Here is a 7,077-nt window from a genome sequence, read left to right as displayed (position 1 = left end):
TTACGGTTGTCTTCCAAAGAAGAATATTTTTGTAAATTATTTCCTTATTCTACAATAAGGAAAAGCAATGATAAATATTGATAGTGATAACACTTTTATTGACTTTTCAAGACAGATCAATGAAAAGCAATGATAAATATTGATAGCGATAATACTTTTATTGACTTTTCAAGACAGATCGGGCCTCGTGCAATAGGCTGACAGAACCACTTTCCATAGAATTAAAAAAGAAAAAAGAAATACAAGGAATTAATTTAGGAAAGTTGATACAAGGAAAAAAGACATCACTTATATCACAGAGTCTGCGGTGTTAGTTTAAAACAGAACAGGCAAGACCCTGTAAGAAATACTCATAACTTGTTGCAATCAGATAAGAGTATAGCGAACTTTTCCTTCTCCCTCAACAGTGGGGAGAAGCTGTACTCTGACCAAGGGTTGAGGGCAGAAGCAGAGATGGGGCAGAAAATACTTGCATAACATGAGCTTTAGTGCTTTTTTTTTTTTTTTTTTTAGTATTAAGTAAATTAGGGAAATCCCTAGGCCTGACTCAGATTATTTACTAAAAACTAAATGGGTTGATTGAAAGCTTTTAACCTATTTTTCTAGATGTATATGGTTCTCTAATTCTATTTCTCCTTCTAAGAGTGAATCTGTCTAATGCTTCTTTGAGGTCTACTAATCTCACAGTTTGGGCTAGACACAAAGATAGACAAAAGCCTATATACTTGCCTGTTAATCATTATTTATAGGAGTGAGAAATGAGAAAAGAGTTAAATATTAAACAAAAGGAAAAATTGAAATTCTAGGGAGTTCCCGTTGTAGTCCACCATGTGAGTGTGGACGAGTATCCATGAGGATACAGGTTCGATCCCTGGCCTCACTTAGTGAGTCGGGGAATCCTGCATTGCTGTGAGCTGTGGTGTAGGTCACAGATGCGGCTCGGATACCAAGTTGCTGTGGCTGTGGTGTAGACCAGCAGCTGTAGCTCTAATTCAACGCCTCGCCTGGGAACTTCCATATGACCCAAGTGTGACCCTAAAAAGAAAAAAAAAATGAAATTCTAGAATTCTAGACTATGCAGATAGTGAAATCAGCAGCCAAGTTGATGTTTTCCACCTCGCTTCTTCACAGAAAATGTGTTAAGGTGTACAATGTCTGGGGTAAAATAAAACACTATAAAGGTAGACGTTAAGGAATATTTTGTGTCTTGGGAAACAGAATATAAACACACACACACGAAAACCACGTTCTGGTATAAACCTTAATGAAAAGGGAAAGACTTTTAGTCTTTGTAGACTCTTACCCTGCAGCCCAGAATTTTCACTGACTTGCATTTATGCTGGAGCAACAGGTGTTTCTGCCGTCTTCCTAAATGTACATCCTTCAGGATACTCCTGGAGGAAAACTCATTCAATATTCTAAATGACTTTCTGAGAAGCTGAAAGTAGTGTTATACCTCCTAAATCTTCAAAGGACCTGCTTTCTATTCACAGATATAGATGTTCATCCCATCCTAGTCCAATCACGACAAACTTTGTCTCCATAGATAGAAATGCAGTGTGTTTTATTTCATAGGTAGATTCTGTCTGTTCAACTTGGAAAAAGAAAATAAATATTTTCACTTGGGGGTTTGGAAACATTTGCATCTTCATCCATCTCCTCACTCCTTTACACAACAGCTTGAGTACCTGCTCTATGCAATGCATTATTCTAGAGCAAATGATAGAAACTTTTTTTTTCCTCAAGGTAATTTATAAATATATAGTTTTATATTCTATTTTAGACACTTATTCATGGATAAGCAATATGGTGTAAGGTGGTGATAAGTCCTATGGATAGAAATAAAGCAGGGCAGAAGAAAGAGTGACAGAAAAAGAAAGGAGGCTGATATCAAATAGGGTACGTATGTATGGGCGGTCTCTCGGTGGAGTAGTCATTTGGAACCACTAGAGAATAGCAATGACAAAATTATTATTCTACAAGAAACATGCTTATGTAATACTGTACTATCTCTTTTTATTGAAATTAAACAGCCAGAAGTCACTCACTCTTCAGTTTCAAAGATTTCAGTTCCTTTAAAATTTCCTCTTTCCTTTCAATTTCATCATAATATGTTCCTCATTTACAAGTTTTGACCTCAAATTAATCCCTTGCTACATTTAGCCCAGGTAGGAAATATGTCAAACATTTTGTTCTCATCAGAATAAAATAAGAATTAATTCGTGTTCTCACCTTTGGATCCACTGATCCAGTCCCAGGAACTTAGTACACGTTGACTTTTAGGTGTGTTTCACTACCAAGGATTCTTTATTGTGAAAGCATGAATCAGAACCCCTTCACCACTGGTTATATCCAAATTGACCTATTTGCAAACACAGAACCAGCTAGGAAAATAACAAGCCTGCACAAGAAGGCAGCAACCCCCAAACTGACAGATATGGGATTTGATGAACAGCAGACAATCCTCACAAGAGCAGTGACAGATGTTTCAGGCTGGTTATTGCCATATTTCTTGCAAAATGCTTGTACAGAATGAAACAGGATGACTGGGGGCTCTGGGAAGGCGAACCATAAGAGAACAGAACATGTCACAGAGAGTGCAATATGACAATCTAAAAATCTGGAGGATATAATGTTAAAAATTTAAGGAAAGAAAAAAGAAAGGGAACTAGACAATCAAAAGGCAAAAACAAATAACTGTAGAATAACTATGACCAAATCTGAGGTAAACACAGATATGGCGTGACTGAACAATTTGTGAGACAATACTATCCATGCAAAATTTATTTATTTTTGTTTTTTTTTCTACTGTACAGCAAGGTGATCCAGTTACACATACATGTATACATTCTTTTTTCTCACATTATCATGCTCCATCATAAGTGACTAGACATAGCTCCCAGTGCTACACAGCAGAATCTCATTGCTAATCCATTCCAAGAGCAATAGTTTGCATCTATTAACCCCAAGCCCCCAATCCACCCCACTCTCTCCCCCTCCCCCTTGGCAACCACAAGTCTATTCTCCAAGTCCATGATTTTCTTTTCTGTGGAAAGTTTCATTTGTGCCATATATTAGATTCCAGATGTAAGTGATCATCTGAAATTTATGCTCAGAATATTTTCCTTTGAGTTGCAGACCAGAGATGCAAAGGTTTGTAATTTCTGCATGCAATCATAATATGATGAATAAATAAATGCATTTAAAAATTCATTCTTAAAATCAGCCAATGGTAAAATGAGGAAATAATTATGGCTATGGAGCAAATGTCTAGTAGCAATGTTAAAGTGGAGGATCAAGTAGCAGAGGTTAAGAGAAAGTAAGATGAGAAGAGAGAGAGGGAGGACAGGAGAAATAGAAGGATGTGGAGAATTTAGAGCTATACCCTGTGGTTGTTAAATAAGAAATAAAGGTTTCTATGAGGCAGTGAGGGAAAGGAAGTGAAAGAGTGATAAGTGAATCATTTATCAAAATAGAGAGTCAATACATAACTTCTAAAGTTTATAAATCTATATAGAGTAGTACAAATATTGTTTAAAGCCATAAAGATAACCACCGTAAAAAGTTAAAGTAGAGACTTCCTGTCGTGGCGCAGTGGTTCACGAACCCTACTAGGAACCATGAGGTTGCCGGTTCCATCCCTGGCCTTGCTCAGTGGGTTAAGGATCCGGCGTTGCTGTGAGCTGTGGTGTGGGTTGCAGACATGGCTCAGATCCTGCGTTGCTGTGGCTCTGATTAGACCCCTGGCCTGGGGTGCTGTGGGTGTGGCCCTCAAAAGACAAAAAAAAAAAAAAAAAATTAAAAGCAAATTATTAAAGCAATTGCCATTGAGGAACAAGACAATCATTTGAGGGGAGATGTTTTTTATCAGCTAATAAGCTGTTCTGGTTTATTTTGTTTTAAACTTGTTACTTTGAAAAAAATGAAAATAATAGCAACTGTGTACATTCACAGCTGTTGACCAAGGCTCTCCCCAATTTCATAATTTGCCTTCATTCTAACTTTGTCCCAACTGGTTTCTTTACTCTTGATTCTGCACTCAATTTAAAACCCACAGATTGACATGTTAAACTTCATGCAGTGAAGTATGGGTGGGTATAGATTGTGAATTTCATGTTTGTTTTATTCCTATATATATATATATGAACTAGGTCTCTAAGTGTTAACATTTACATTTAAAATAATTGATATACATTTGATAAAAACAATATAAATGCATTACTCATTTGAATAACTTTTAAACATAAACATAGTATTGTATTGGAAATGCTTTCTTTAATGATAGACTATAATCATCATGCTGTACAGTAGATCCCCAGTAGGTACTCATTGTATAACTGGAAGTTTTTAATTTTTGTGTGTGTGTGTGTGTATTTTTAGGGCCACACTCGTGGCACATGGAGGTTCCCAGGATAGGGATCTAATCGGAGCTACAGCTGCCGGGCTACACCAGAGCCACAGCAACGCCAGATCCAAGCCGTGTCTTCGACCTACACCACAGCTCACGGCAACACTGGATCCTTTAACCCACTGATCGAGGCCGGGGATCGAACCCTCAACCTCATGGTTCCTAGTCACCACAACAGGAACTCCTGGAAGTTTTTACTTTTTAACCACCTCATTCCATACCCCTTCACCCCATTTCCCACTTCGGTACCTGGAAATCTGATCTCTTTCTATGAATGTGTTGCTTAGGTTCCACTTATAAGTGAGATCATACAGTGTTTCTTTCTCTGACTTAATCACTTAGCTTAATTCCTTCAAGTTCTATCCATGCTGTTGGGATTAGCAGGATTTTCTTCTTTTTCATGACTAAATCATGTTCCATTTTCTGTATGTTTCACAACTGCTTTATCCATTCATCCATTGGGCGACATAGGTTCATTCCATGTCTAGGCTATTGTAAATAATGCTGCAATAAACCTCAAAGTGCATGGGTTTTTTTGAGTTAGTATTTTCATTCCTTTCAGATAAATATCCAGAAGTGGAATTACTGGATCATATGGTAGTTTTATTTTTAATTTTTTTGAGGATCTTCCATACTCCTTTCTGTAATGGCTATACCGATTTTCCATAGCACCAACAGTGCAAGTGTTCCCTTTTCTCCCCATTCTAGCCAGCCTTTGTCATCTTTGTGATGATGGCCGTTTTGACAGGTGTGAGGTGATATCTCATTGTGGTTTTGTTTTCATTTTCCTAATGAGTAGTGAAGCACAAATAGAACTCTTGAACACTGACGTCAGGGGATGTAAAATTGTACAAAAATTTGGAAAACTGTTTGGTGAGTTTTTAAATTCTTAACTCTACACCTGCCATATGACCAGTCACTGCACTGCTAAATATTCATCAAAAGCAATTGAAAGGGTTTGCCCATATAAAAACATGTGCCAATGTCCAAAGCAGCTTTATTTATTGTAACTAGAAATGTCCCAAGTGGCCATGAGCAAGGGAATAGATAAACAAGCCCAAAGAATAAGAGAGTACTTGGCAACAAATAGAGTGGACAACTGATTGAAAGAGCCACTTGTAAAATCTCAAAGTAATTATTCTTATGAAGTAAAGAAGCCAGACAAAAAAGTACATATACTTCATGGTTATATTACTTAAAATTCTGAAAAGTGCAGTCTAATCTAATGCAGAGAGAAATGGCAAACTTCTGAGGATTTGGATATGTTCATTATCTTAAATGTGGTGATGATTTCATGAGTTTTTGCCTATGTCAAAACTTAACTGAATTGTTAACTTTAAATATGTGCAATCTACTGCATATTGAGTATACCCCTGAAAGCTGTTAAAATATGCAAGAATTTTTTGAGGAACATTAAATGTTTACTAAGAGATATTTAAAAGTCTTAAAAGGAAAGATATATCACGTCATTGGTTTAGAATATTACATGTGTAAAGTAGTCAGGTCTGAATTTTACTTAAAATGTGTTATAATAGTTGTAAGAGTCATACTAAATAATTTATGTAATTATTGGCAAAGTGCTGAGAGTCTTTCAGTTCAACTACAGAAGAGGAGGTTATAGTGGTTTGGGCTCTGTTTTATTGAAAAACAACTCTAAAAGGTGAATAAAATACTAAAATAGCTATTTGAGGACATTAAATATCACCTAAATTCAGCCAGGATTTATGGGTATCGAGATTGTGTACCTAAAGGAAACACTTTATGGTGACTCTGATATTCTCATTTCCACATTGCTGATTCCATTTTCTGTCAGGGCCTAAAAAACGAGCAGAAACCAACCACTTTAAAAATTGAGACCATTTCACGAGCACAGGGAGACAAAATTGGAGTTCAGCAAAACAGGATAATCAGAATTTATGGGAACAAATTGACATGAAAAAAAAAAAAAAGGTGGTGGGGAAACCATAGAGAAGTGAGTCTGACACTCTGTGCTGCTGTTTGGCTCCAAGTGTTTCTCTTCAAGGCCATCATTACAGGGCCTGATGCCAAGAAGCCAAGTGAAAATGATGGCTTAGAGCCTTACAAGATACTGAGAGTTTATGAGTCTCATCTTGCTGCAGTGACAATAAAAACAGAGCCCTGAGGTTGAGGTCCATGAAGTCAATATTTCAGAAGAGGTATCTCTTGGAAGAAAAATTAGAAAGATGCCATCCTTCACAATGACTGAAACACAACCTTACATAGCTCAACTCCTGATTGGGGCAGAGTGATTTGCTCCTACTAGAAATTTCTGTCAAAACAGAATTATATCCATTCTAGAGAAAGAGAACATCATCCATAGCTTCCATAGTTTTTCATATTATATCACAGTAATTGACTGAAGAGTAACCAGGCATGTCAGGGTTTAGGTGCAAATGACAGAAAACAATAGACTTTTTATTTTTTATTTTTTTGCTTCTTTAGGGCTGCACCCACATCATATGGAAGTTCCCAGGCTAGGGGTCGAATCGGAGCTATACCTGCCAGCCTACGCCACGACCACAGCCATGTAGGATCCAAGCCACTTCTGTGACCTGTACCACAGCTCAAGGCAATGCCGGATCCTTAACCCACTGAGCAAGGCCAGGGATTGAACCCACATCCTCTTGGATCCTAGTCGGGTTCGTTAA

At 37.3% G+C, this 7,077-nt stretch overlaps 1 long non-coding RNA gene across 7 annotated transcripts in view; it reads left to right on the top strand.

Moving 5' to 3' along the window:
* The window catches only part of LOC125131238 (uncharacterized), a 61,759-nt gene that overhangs the window by 27,590 nt on the left and 27,092 nt on the right, over positions 1–7,077 (top strand). The gene's annotated exons all lie outside the window — the stretch shown is intronic.

The sequence above is a fragment of the Phacochoerus africanus genome, chromosome 7 (genome assembly GCF_016906955.1).
Source record: "Phacochoerus africanus isolate WHEZ1 chromosome 7, ROS_Pafr_v1, whole genome shotgun sequence".
NCBI classification, from domain to species: Eukaryota; Metazoa; Chordata; class Mammalia; order Artiodactyla; family Suidae; genus Phacochoerus; species Phacochoerus africanus.
The sequence above is the reverse complement of the archived record's forward strand: the minus strand, read 5'-3'. Positions and strand labels throughout refer to the sequence as shown.